The sequence below is a fragment of the Phalacrocorax carbo genome, chromosome 6 (genome assembly GCF_963921805.1).
Source record: "Phalacrocorax carbo chromosome 6, bPhaCar2.1, whole genome shotgun sequence".
Taxonomy (NCBI): Eukaryota; Metazoa; Chordata; class Aves; order Suliformes; family Phalacrocoracidae; genus Phalacrocorax; species Phalacrocorax carbo.
In genome coordinates, this window is record NC_087518.1 from 3,000,649 (window position 1) to 3,014,370 (window position 13,722).

Consider the following 13,722-nt stretch of genomic DNA (forward strand, 5'->3'; position numbering starts at 1 on the left):
CGATACGCTGGTCAAGTGATGTGAGGATGTGAGTTAGAAGGAGCTTTATAACTGCGCTTCTCTTCTTTTACTAGTCTTTCAACTAGTTCTTAATCAAAGTCTTTTATCTTTTTTGACAAAGCAAAGAGATTTTCATGTAATTCTGGTGTTATGTAGCAATATCTTGAAGGTAATTCTGTAAATACGCTTGAAATGTATTGAAGTGAGCTCAGGGGATTACTGAGGGCAAGCAAAACTTTCCTCCGTGTCGGTGGTTTGGACCTGGGCGAGATTTATAGTGGTAGAAGGGCTGAACAGGTTTTTTTGGGGTTAGGAATGTGGTATTAAAGTCGGGTCAGTGCAAACACAGCCCAAAGGTGCCTCAGGCACAGCTGCTTCTGCTGCAGCATCCATGGGGGGGCTGCAAACCCACCGGCGTTAACGGGGTGCATTGAGCTGCAGTCGAAGCCGCGGCTCTCTGATGAGCTCGGCACAGCGGATGAACTCGCGTCGGGATCCGCTGCTGAAAGGATCGCCAAAAATTAAGCACGCACCGGTGTGACTCTTCGCCACTTTGCGTTGTTCTCTCCGCCGCAGGGCGGAGGCGCAGGGGGAAGCGCAGCCTGGCTGGTGGCTCGACTGCCAACGCCGCGGCTGCTTATCGTGTTCACCCGGCCCCGCGGAATCGAAGCCAAACGTGAACTAGGCTGAAAAATCTCTCTGTTTGCTACGGGACACGGCAGGATCTGGTACGATGGCGTCCGTGCCTTCGGCTGGAGCCTGTAAGACTCTGATACTAAACATAGTGAAAGTAAAGATGTAAATGGGCCTTGCAGATAAGCTTCGCTTCGGTAAACTAGGAATGCAAACCAACCAACCGAAACCCCAAACCAACCAAAAAAAAACCCAAAAAACAATCATCCACTCACTTTAATGGGATCTGGGGAGTTCAAATGTTTGGGTAAGTCTTTTTTCACTCTTTCTTTATCTAACTTTGATAAATATTGGAGTTTTAGAAAACTAGATTGTGAGCGCATTAGTGATAGGAAAACAAGAAGCAATAAAAATGGCTGTCGAGATACTTGTCCTGTGAGGAGGGAATTTTCAGAACAGCCATAGTTGAGTAATTATGAACAGGACCAACGTTTCCACTGAATAAATTTATATTATTCCCTAATTATAAAGATTACTTAAAAGACAAAAGTTATAGAATAATATACACTAGAAGATGCATCTATTTCCAAAGCCCCTGAAACCATACTTAAATCTTCGGAGTTATTGCTCACCTTTAACGTAGTTCTCATCAACTGCAGTGTAAGCCTTAGAGCTGACACTTCAGATAAGGACATGATATAGTTCAGCCCTAAAACCCTTAACAGAAAATACATCAGGACTTACTGTAAAATTTCATGGAGGATTAGAGAAAATATTAAGCCAATAGTTCTGTAGTTATTAGGGGCTTTTAAGGTAATCAATACTTTCCAGCCATATTAGTGCCTACAGTGATGAAAGATGACATTAATATCCAAGTCTTCGTTTTTTTGGTGTATTTATGTATATCCTTTCTTTAGTCAGTCCTGCTAGAATCAATAGCGATACAAAGAATATGGTTATTTAAAACATGTCATCAATATTGATTTGCTTATTACTGCCAGTTTCAAGTGGAACTTGATTTCAGGAAAAAAATTTATTTTTCCATACAAAAGAATTACCAGTCAGCCTAAAACTTCGGAGTGCCACCCGACTTTGCCTATGGAGATATGCACGGTTAGCAGCCTGTTAATGCAGCAAAAAACTGGTTTAGGATTAATAAATCCTAAAAATAGGATTAATAGGATTAATTCGAAGAGTTCTTTAGACTTACATGACATTTTATGCCCTCAAAGCATTGCACAGATGTTAATTAAATTTAATTGATATCATTCAGTCCTGAACTTATATGCGTGCAGTTATTAATAATTTAATTATTTTGTCAATGGAATAGATTCTTTGCCTTTGATTCTGTTGCAGAAAACTGAGACGGTCACCCTGCATACAGTCTTTAGGCTCAGTCCTTTTTATTCAGGCGACTCAGGAATACGGCTGGTCAAAATTTCTGCTCCTCTGCAACAGCAGTGTTCTTGAATGTGCTTTCTTTTGTCTCCCACTAATCATCTGCTGGCTTTCTTCTGCATTTCTCCGGTAGGAATCTGCTTGAAAATTTCGGTGATATCTCAGTGTTTGTCTCTGCACCTCCAGGGCCCCGTCCGTGAGCTGCTCATTTCCCTCCTTGTGCAGTTCCCCAAACCACTTACTGGACCGATCGCAGCTTACAGGTTCAATGAGTCCAACGACAACAACAGAAATATTACAAATACGCCTGTATCTCACCGTCTGCGATTGCCTTTGGTCCAGAAACTACTGCAAGTACTGAAGTAAGTACTGAAACTTCCCATAAGGAAAAAACCCGAAATGCCCCAGGAATATTTGACTGTACCTGCTGGTTCTGTCTCTGGCAAACGATACCCTCATGCATTAATGGAAACTAGCGCTTTCTCTACCTCTGCCGTTGCCCTGACGCAGGGGTGAGAAGCATGCTGCATCGCCACGACTGTGGCAGCATCAAGCAGCCGCGCACGGCCGCTCCTCGCGTGCTCCACACCCTGGCCGGCTTGGTGGGCCTCTGCCGAACGTGCACCCGTTTATCCGCGCCTTGCCTGGGCGGGGGAGTCCCGCGGTGGGTGCAGTATTGTAGGCCGGGTCTAAGGAGTGCTGGATAAAGGCGGGTAAGCGCTTCCATCGAGCAGTTCTCCTGCTAATACAGCTTAGGATGCTGCTGGCTGCGGCTGCCAGGGCTTGCTGCCGGCTCAGGCTCAGCTTGCTGTGTGCCAGGACCCCAGGTCACCCTCGGCAGGGCTGTTCCCCACCTGGCCAGCCTTCAGCCCGAGTTACTGCAAGGTGTTACTCCTTCCCAGGCACCCAACTTCGCACGCATTCTTGTTGAGTTTGTAAGTTTATGGTCAGCCTGTTCCTCCAGTGTTTATATCTCTCTGAATTAAAAGCACATTGACTAGTCCTCCCGATTTGATGCCATCTGTGAACTTGACAGGAATGCCTCCTCCAGATTATTGCTAAAGGTGTTACACAGGGCTGTAACTGTTTCCAGGCTGCAGTTGGAAAGGAAGGCTTGCCTAACAGCCTTGGAGAGCGAAACTCCCGTCAAAGCACTGTAATAATTTAAATTAATGTCTCCTTTGAATGGCAGCCTTTAGTTCTTTTGTAATTAACGAAATCATAAACATTGCAATCTAATTTAGTCAAGAATGGCTGTGAGATCTGCAGTGTTTGCTATATATATATGCTACAGACAATACGTGTCAGGGATAACTAACAGCAGGTCTGTTTAATGTAGCAGTTTTCTTGTTTGAATGCGACTTTTGCAGACTATTGTTTCTGGTGAAGTGCAGGGTTTATTTGCATGCAGTGACTGCTCAGCCTTGAAGTGAGTGCCAACGAATGGAGAGAGGTTACATTTAGCTGGTTATGGAATGCAGAACTGCATTGTTTTGGCTAGATTTAAACAACATCAGGCTACAATTTTAATCTTGTTTCCAACCCACTTGTACTTTCTGATGGTCTTAGGGACCCAGACTCTTGCAGCAGTTGCCAGCTGGAATTTCCCTTGGAAATCAGCCCCCAGATGCCTTGAGATCAGCAAAGCTGTTTCACATACAATTTGTCCTCTTCTGAACAATTCTAAGGCAGCTGGAAGGAGGTCTCTTAACTAACTATGGTTGGGTTCGAAGATGAAGGGAGCTTCTCATTAAAAATATCCTGGAACCCACTGCTTTTAGAAGCTGCATTGGGAAATGTTGCAGAGTTGCTCCCAAAAATAAAACCGTTGGAAAGAGCAAGAAAGCGGACGCAGTGTGAAGCCGCTGAACCATCTATGCTAAAACCAGTTACTCCAGCGGGTCCTAGCACGGGGCGTAACGCACTCGATATGAAGTCAGTCGGCTCCGGTGCACTTGCAGCGTTTCCGACAAGGAAACCTATAAATTGTCATTAACTTTCTAAACCTGTGTTCCTGGCTCCCAGCGATAAAATCCTGTTGTGTTTCTAGACTACTTATGCAGAAAGTACCTTTTTCTTACGAACGGTAAACATCTCTGAAATGTAATGGGGAAGGCGTCTCCGTTGCAATATTGATTCTCCTTCCTCTCGCTGTCGTGGCCGGTCTGGGCTGAATACAATTAGATGTGATCCATGCACTCAGGGGAAACAAGGCTTCTTTTCTCTAACTAAGCCTTCTTCAGCTCCTAATAAATAGGACATTAAAAGGGAATTATTCCATTTTGCATTTTATAAAATGGCTAGTCTTCTTCCATTTGAGTGTCAGACCCTAATGATTAAGTCAGTCAGTGAAAACATTTCTGGTCAGGCCTCTTTTTATTTCAATCCCTTCTTATCTGGGGGAAGAACAAAACATAAAGAAACCACAGAAAACCCTGCATTTAGCTGACCCCACAATACGTCATTTGTATAGCTTTCACTCCGTCTTTCCAAAAGGCCACTTAGCTTAACACTCTCTCCCATTTTTCATTTCCTTATGTTGCAGGTGCTGTGGGGACGGTTTTCAAAGAACAGTGCAATGACGTTTTACCTGACTTCAGCAGTGGTTTAGCAGTCTCACGCCTTTTGTGCCTTAGATTTGCCTTCCACAATATGGAATGCGTGGTAAGGGGCTTTAAGAAAACAATAGAAAATCTAAAATGAGAGAATACAATTTTCTATCCTATGATCTTCCAAAGCCATTAGTAAATTGCTTATATGTCTGTATTTGTAATAACAGATTAATCGACTAACTGAATTTTCAGAAATTTAGGCGAAGACAAAATGAATTGGCCTCTATTCTAGTTTGTTTAACTAAAGGCTGAAAAAATTATGTGTACAAAATATATTATTGAAAAAACACTGAAGAAAGCCATGCCTAGCTGTATGATACGTATTTAGACAATATATATTTAAGCCCAGTAAGAACCTACAATATTCAATTTACATTAAATAGAATGAATGAAAAGGGGGCAAAAAATGGGTATTTACCTGGAAATTTGGACTAGAGCTTATTAATCTGTATCTCTGTGTTGGTTGTTACTATTCCTATTTGCCATTGATAATGAGAGGTCATTAAATGGAGGTCAGTTCATTGTAGAAGCATTTGTTGACTTCTTGAGGGTCTTAAAACTAGTGGAGCGTGAAATCAATTACATATTTTGAGGAGGTATTAGCGTTTTAAAATGTAGAACTTACTTACGGTGATTTGGAACATTGTAGAAAATCAACTGTTTTGTGAATGGCCAACAAAATACGATATATTGCTGAAAATCTCCTTAAACACTCAGCCATTGAAGGAAATTAATCCTTAGAGGGACTTCAGTAGCAGAACTGCTACTTTGATCAATTTTTCATGCTTGATAGATAGCGATATTCAACTAATAACGTTAATAACCTTACTATTTACAGGTAATTATCCTTACAAATGAGCTGTGATGGTTTGAAAGCTTCTGTTGCCGTTTGGAATCGGTGTACATCTGCCCTTAAACAAGGTGAAAATTTGGTGTGGTAACTCTGAGGGCTGAATTGCTATTTTTTCCTGCAATGCTGTATCCTCTGCAATTAGATAACAGCTTAAAATATGATTACTGCTTTTTTATGTATCACTGTGTATATTATTAGCATGTCTGTTTCCTTAATCTCTCTGCTGTATCTGGTATTTTAGTCATTAAACAAATCTTAGGGTTGATGTGTAGAAGATTTTTAAAATAATTATTTATTTGCTTATGAAATCCTTCGATGGAGGCATCTTTTCTATGAGCTTTGCGATAACTACTTCCTACGTGGAATCTCGGACCTGTGTTGTGTATATTCACCCATACGTTCATCCAGACCTCTTGAACTTTGACTAGCACACACAGAGCCTGCACTCTGAATGCACAAACACAATAAAACTCTCAATTGAGAGCTAATTTGATGTCAGCTGAATATTCAGCTAGTACCCTGGACCTACTGGTAATCGAATACCTGAAACATCTTGTGCAGAGTGAGAATTTCCATTTCTCAGAAGGTACGTTTTTCTCCCATTCCCAGCGGAGGTTTTCACCGTCACTTTATCTGAACTCCCTTAAAGCTGATAGTCAGTTTGGAGCTTCGCTAGGACATTCTCTCGGGTAGAGGAGTCGTCTTAATGTGACGGTTATGCTAGTAAAGGGAAAATACTACTCTATAAGTAGTTTTGTACATGAGAGAGGTTATCTGGCAGAAGTTTCCTTACCCATACAGTCGGCAGCAGGATTCTTTCCTTCCTTCCAACAGAGACGAAACCGGCAGCTGGATGGGTTTTAACGGTGGGGCAGCAGGGGAATCTGAGCACCTCTCTAGGCTGTACCTGCCCTCCCGAGGGGGCTCTGCTGTACCAGGACATAGTCACAGGTTCCCATGCTGTGTAATGCCATGAGAGCAAGACTGGCATTGTCATCAATCTGCATGGCTGAAACTGGTGTGCGACATGAAGGTTGCAGCTCTGATATACTGATATACTGATATAGTATACACTGGCATGAGCGCGGTATAGCTGGCGTGGCCAATCCGAGTCGTAAGGCCAGATTCTCTGTGATTTTCCAGCTCTCTCATGTCTCCCATGTTCTTCAAAGAGGCTGAAAAGCAGTTAAAGGGTTTTCTGAGATTTCTTTCAGAGTGTGAATGTTCTGACGCATCACATCAGGAGATGGTAAAAAACACATCAAGGCAGACAGAACGTACAGCTAGTCTCACTATGCCTAATATGCCATTACCTACGGAACCTAGCCTGCCCTACCCTATGGGAGGGTCAAGGACGATGGACGTCCTGCAAGAGCAAAATGAGAACTTCAAAATCATAAGAGCATGTCTAGAGTGCCTATTCCTCTGCTAGCCCAGGCAGAAATCCAGCAGAGTTTGACATTTATGTCCATTACATGTAGTTTATGTCCATTATGTATAGCGTATGTTTTTTCCCACCACCTTTGCAGTGCAACCACTTTGGGATTGGAGTGATGCAATACTCAGTACCACTACTAAAAAAACTTAGGGAATGATGTTAACAATATAACTTTCAGCTCTAGAAAGGGAGGAAACCTAAGTAAGCAGACTACAAAGAAAGCGTACCCAGTCTCTGCTAAATTTCAGTACTTTGTGATGAAAAAAACCTCAGAAAGGTCTTGGTTTCCAAGCCTTTGCTGTGTCTCTCTCACTCTTTGTCAATGGCAGCTCTGACTCGGTAATCCGTTTTCACTGCCATCATCTGCTGAGGTTATGTGCCTTCTTCCCCAAGACAAACTGCAGCCATGTGAAGCCAGCAAAAGGCTCCGACAGTATCAAGAATATTTTCCCCAAGATTAAGGACAATATTGATGTAAATGTTGCCATATTGACTTCCCTGAACCTTCTGGAGTGCTGAGTGATTTTCCTGCATGGGTAATGGAAGTAGCATGCTCTATATACACAGTGCAAGAAGGATAGTGCTTTTAACTTATACTTAGGACTCTGTATTTTAAACCTAAGTAAAATTTATTAACTAGTTACCTCTATCTAAATATATAGAAAGCCATTCACATTATTTTACATAACATATGGAAACAATTTAATTGTCTCTGTTGGTTAATATGCACATGTATAAAACTGACACTGCTCGCGCTGGGATTGTTGCAGTGAGCTCTACATAAACTCCTGCTCAGACAGGGCCACTTGGATCTTCTTTGGCAATGCTGTCTAGAACTATATATAGATTGATCTTTGTGCTAAGACAGGTGCTGACAGATTCAATAAGAACAATGGAGAAAGAAAAAGAAATGTTATAGCTAGTAAGACTCAATGGAGCTACCCTTGTTTATGCTGGCTAAAGATCTTGCCACCTAATTAACACAAAGACAACCAAAAATTTTGTTATGGAAAAAATCAAAAGAAAAATCAGGCCCTTACCTCTGATAAATCCTTGCTGCTTACACCAGCTGCGGACACGCCAGGCCTGTGCTAACCTACATCTGAAAGCTATGGACACATCTTGTGGTGGCCCAGGAGCAGTGCAAACCTCAGTGGTTTCCAGAGCAGGTTAAAAGCCCCTAACAGAATTTGTTGCTTTCAAGCTCTCACTCACATCAGCATGGTGTAACCAGAGCTCTGCTCAACACTACTGCTCTTTTCCCACTGGTGCTTCTGAAGGTGTCTTCAAAGCGCAGTTCCCCGCAGCCACAGAGGGAGTGTTTGGAGCAGCCCAGCATCTGGCTTTAGGGCCCATCTTTAATTCACATCGGCAACTGTAAAGCTGCCCATCGACAACACTGAGTTACGGCTCTATTTGTAAGAGCAGCAGTCACACAGGAGCAGGTCTTGGCCCCTTTTCTCAGAAGGGTACACTCATCTCTAAGCTGTCTGGAAGCTCTGGATTTATGTAGAGGCATTACGCCTAAAGGACGTGGGGTCTCTGATTTGGTATACCCTTCCAGCTAGCGTTACCTAAAATGGAGTTTCTCCTCACTTTCTATTCTCTTTATTGAACCAAATTTCTGTTTATAGTCACATTTGCTTTCTATGCCATGCTGTCTGTCACTTGTGTTGAATATGGGCTTTGCACACATGCCAAATAGTTTGCTACTTGGCAAGAGTTCACTGGCAAGAGAATTTGCTTCTACGCATAGTAATAGGCATGTTTGGCTAATAGGCTCTTTGTCTGAAAGCCTTTTGCATATTCAGAGCTGCTCATTTGTCATGCTAGCCTGACCTAGGCAGCAAATATTTAAAAAGAGTCATAAATATGCCCTGTTCTTACTAGAATGCCAACTGAAGCGTTAGCTGTTTCATGATAGTCATCTGCTGCTCTTTAACTTCCCAAGCGTTGTCCAACCACACTTATTTCTAGAACAGTTCTCCTGTCCATCACTGATATTTTTTTTTCGCATTTGGAATTGCCTTACTCCACTGTCTGTGTTCTTTCAGAGCACATTTAATATTGAAATGGACAACTCTGATGATGTAGTGGTTTTGGGATGGCAAATTTGATAACCTGGTATATGCGAAGCTGACAGCTTACGGTCCGTTCTGGTTTTACAATTAAAAGAAGGTTTTTCTCCCCGTTTCCTGGGTGTGTGTACCAGGGCCTTTGTCACGATCCACTGTTGGGCTGAACAGTTTGGCAGAGGTTAAACCCCCTTGCTTTCCAACCGACCTCAGATAATTCTGGGAGGTTGGGGGCGGCTGGGCTTAACTTCTGATTAACTCCAATGTTTTACCATGACTAGGTTCCTTTTACATTCTCGGAAACAGAATTAAGACTCAAAACAGAGTCAAGTGCCAAGTTGCTTTATTTAGCCAGAAATAGATACAGGAGAGAAAAGCAAAGAAAGAGAAAAAAAAAAGGTGAAAAAGGGAATGAGAGGGACGGAGGGAGGGAGCGAGCGGGACTGTTGCAATAGCTATCACCACGGGGGTCCGCGGCAGACTGGCCGGTCCAGGCGGTGAGTCTGGGCATCCGATGCATCTTTGAAGCTGGTGGAGGGGGAGATGTTCCAGAACGTGCCCCCGTCGTCTCTGCTGGTTTCCCCTTTTCTAAGGTTGCTCTCTTGCACAGTCAGTAACTGCTCTGCATACCCCTGCCTCCCACTCGGCAGTGGGGCGCATGCCCAGTACTGTTGCTAGAAGGTGCTTGAAAGTTCTAGAGGGTCCAAGCCCCCTCCATATGTTGCCAGTCGGCCTTGGGCCCCCCGGGCGTATGCGCGGAGGGGAGCGCTCTGAGATAACAGGGTGCACATTCCTGCCGGGTTGATCGGTGATTAAACTGTTCCGCTCAGCTGCTGGAGCGATCAGGCTTTAGTAGTGAAACTTGCCCGCCAACAACGTTGAGACAAGTTTCTAGTCCCTGACGGCCTTGGACTGGAAGTACCGCACCCAACTCCTGCCCCCACTTCAATGCCGTGCTCCGTGCTTCGGGCGGCAGGCAATACCCGCATCGCCTGGCATGGCTTCCGAATTTGTGCAACAAAGCTGTGACGGAGGGAGTAGTGAAGCTCCACTGGTAACTTGTGCTGATTGAGCTGAAAGGCCAGGAATTTCCTTGGGCATGTGGAGATGGCGAGTGTCCTTAGTGTCGGGACTGCCTGGCTGGTGGTATGAAGGTGGCTTCAGGTATTTGTTGTAACTGGGTTTTTTTTCATCTCTAAAGTATAGATTTTGTCTCATAACTTCTTTCTTACTGTCAGTATTTAATAAATTGTCTAAAGGTTGAAAGTCACTTTTTATTTTTAAATACTGAGACGTATTACTTTGTTCTGCCTAGAACTAGCAGGTTTGTGGCTATAACAAGCCAATTTATTGGCAGACTAGAAATCAATGACATACATATACAGAACTTTCCCTATTTTAATTAGACTGTCCAGACTACTTTTTAAACAGAAGTAGGCAAAACGGTACGTTGCAGAAACACACAAAAACCTAATTTAAAGGGATTGGGTCAGAGATCAAACTCTTCCATTGTTTGCTGTGAACCCCCTTGAAACAGAAATCCCAAAGCTAACAGTGCAGCACAGATGACTGGTTAATTCACACAAAGAAACAAAATCTGCAAAAGTGTAGGTTACAGCACCATCTAGTGCCTCTTATCCCAGCAATGCAGTAGATTAATTTAATTTTCCACTTAATTCAAGTATGTAGGTGGAGAAGACAGTGTGCATTGGCTCTTTCTACATTCTGACAACCTATTTTCTCTCAACTAGTGCCGAGACAGAAGGGAGCTGAGGGATGTAAATGAGCTTTGGCATTTTACATGGTGAAGATTTTATTAGTATAGTTGCCATTGGTTCCTCTTCTTTTATCCTCTTACCAGTCACATACTAGGGGATAGTAGGGAAGTGGACACAGGAGCACATATGCTGAGAAAATGGGAGGAAAATACCACGATTAAATAGCAAACTGACCAAATGGTGTATTTTGGGGGGGTAGGGACAACTTTTTGGTAGCACATATATTCTGTTTTGTGGGTATGAATGACTGTCGAGAGGGAGGTTGGTGTTTGTTTGCAACCACCGTTTGCTGAGAACTGCACCTGTAATTAATGTACTTGTCTCAGGTAACCAGCACCCAAACCTCGTTTTTTTTCACCCGAGGATGACCCTCAGCAGCGCCAAGTGAAATTCTAACCATTGCTGTGTTTTAATATCCTTTACATGACCATCCTTTTCTGTGTTATTTTTTTCTTCTGGAAAGGTGATGAACGTCCTCTGACTCCAAACCAAGAGGTTAACCAACAGCAACTTTGCAATTAGCCTCTATTCCCAACCAGAAACTGCAAGACACAAAAGAGACAATGTGAATTTGGGCATTAAACCCCGCAGGGTCTGGTGGCACGGTATTTAAACTTTGTTTCTAAATCAGTAGCACTCTTAAAATAAATTGAAAATTCATCACAGCTGGCTGTGTGTATCTTTGATAAACAGCTGCTAAAAAGAAAAAAGCCCTTCATCATATTGAAGTGCTGCGACTTCATCTGAATTACAGTAATTTGGGCCACTCACAGGCAGATTGGCACTGACCAGATTAACTAACGTACTCTGGGTTATACATACACTTGCCCTCACCAAATTTAATAAAATAACTAGGGATTGACACAATAGCTCTTCAGTCTACAATCTGCCGCTTTCTGTCTTTAACCCGACCCAGGGTTAATTCTGCTGGCAGAATAGGAAATGGCTTCCAGTGATCCCAGTCTGAGTTTGGGAACACGGCACATGCTGGGATGGATTAAAGTGTGAGATTACCTACTCACACTCCTAAAGTTAAAGACTGCCTTTTGCGATAATAAATGTAAATAATTGCATGTTAAATGTATTTTCTAGCAGGTTTATGTTCAAAACCTAAAAATTAATCATACTTCGGCATATAATAAACATCCTGACAGTAACACGTAGCCTAACTGAGATCACATAGCTCGAGAAAAATCTTCACTGTCTTCACTCTGCCCCTGGAGGAAAGGCTGGTGGATAGTAACGTTTGTCATTCATAGTCAGAGACTAAGTTAGAGCTAATGCCCAGTTTAGGGTTTTGGATTTAGATTTAAGGCACTAGTTAGAATTATACACATGGCACATGAATATAGCCCTTAGCAGTGCTAAGGTCAAAAAGAGATGCAATATCATCCAAAGTAAGAACTAGGACTCTTGCATTTGGGTTTGTTTTTTTTTTAGTTTCCAGTACTCATCATTTTATTATGATTATTATTGTATTTGATGTTTCCTAAAAAAAACCCCAAACACCCAGCTCCTTCGGTCATGTGAATTTTATGAGAATCTCATTAGCCATTAAAAAATAAGTTCTATCCCTCAAGACTGCAGAAACAAGCTTAAAAGTGTGAATCAAGTGTACCCTCACCAATTAAGTAAAAAACCAACAGAAATCAAAACATATTAGCGCATCAAAAGAAGCCAAAAATATTTTGCATAATGGCTTTTAATCAAAACACAGGGTTTGGAGAAGAAACGGCTCATATTTTTTTAATACTTCAGTTTGCCAGACTGCAACCTAGCCTGACATCAAAAACGTTAGGTTTTTTATGCTGGTATATGTAACAGATACAAAACCCTGTAATTATGCAGAAAAAGTTATGGAATCATCACTTAATCATTTAAATGATTATTTTATTCTTATAAATGCTTAATGTATCGTCACAGGCATGTTTGTGATATACCCCTCGTTTGGCAAATATGATATTGATCGTTGCTCTAAAGACATATTCAGTTCAGTATAGATAGTATTTTGAAATTTGCCGCCCAGGATGGCAAGGAAATTAGGCTGCTATTTAAAATGTGTTTCTCTACAACACTTTAATTCTGAAAAAAAAAATCAGTATTTTGCTTGCTGTCTAATCATTGGTTTGCGCTGTCACTGGTCCAGGGAGAACATTATTGCTGAACTGAAATTGGACATGTCAAAGAGAACAGCAGAACGTACAGAATTCTGCCCTGTGAAAAAGGCCTTATTTGGGAGATAACAGGGCTGAGATACTGAGGAACTGTGAAACGCTTGGGAGCACCGGGTGGGATTAGTGATTTGTGACAGTCTGCAATGAATGCCAACAGCAATGAACGGTAAGCATTTTAACAGGAAGGGAGAAATCCCAGAGCCGTGGCCTGCCAGGTTTGTTTGTTTGGGTTTTTTTTATAAAGGGGAAGGCGACGATAATAAATGATGAGGTAGAGCATTTGTGTAAGTTGGGCAGTGCAGAGGCAGCCTCCCTGAACTGACTTTTTTGGGGGTGTATCAACTGGGTTTGCATCCCGTGAACCGCTTCTGGTGATCACAGCAACCTCACGTCAGGGCAACGCTTTACCATGTTTGCTGACAAGTCTCAACCACTTTCTTTTAGCAGCACTACGAAATGCACTCTTAATATTTTTTTTTTCTTTGGTGAGTAAAGATATGATTTTTACTAAAATCTCAGTTCTCAAAGAGAGAAAACCATTACTTGTGCACCTGGAAGTGCCGCACACAGCACACCTGAGGTCTGGCGCTACAGAAGACATTAAGCCATGGGTGCACCTCCAATACTCTGCCAAGCACCCAGATGTTCTCCCGAGGCACACATCTGGCTGCAGTGCTGCTTTTGAGGAGGTTATCCTCGAAGCCTCTGCTAAGCATTCGCACCGCCGTGTGCCAGAGGAGCGGAGCTGTGCTTTCATGGGC

General features: G+C 42.6%; 1 long non-coding RNA gene across 4 annotated transcripts; it reads left to right on the forward strand.

Moving 5' to 3' along the window:
* Positions 1-715: 715 nt before the first annotated feature.
* On the forward strand, positions 716-13,323 carry LOC135313791 (uncharacterized). Of its 4 annotated transcripts, XR_010373289.1 has the most exons (6): positions 716-940; positions 2,218-2,393; positions 4,577-4,695; positions 5,482-5,564; positions 11,251-11,392; positions 12,934-13,323. It is a non-coding gene; the product is annotated as an uncharacterized LOC135313791 (long non-coding RNA). The 4 variants fall into 4 exon arrangements; XR_010373287.1 differs by having other exon boundaries at positions 2,165-2,393; positions 5,482-11,392; XR_010373288.1 differs by having other exon boundaries at positions 2,218-2,744; positions 5,482-11,392.
* Positions 13,324-13,722: the final 399 nt, after the last annotated feature.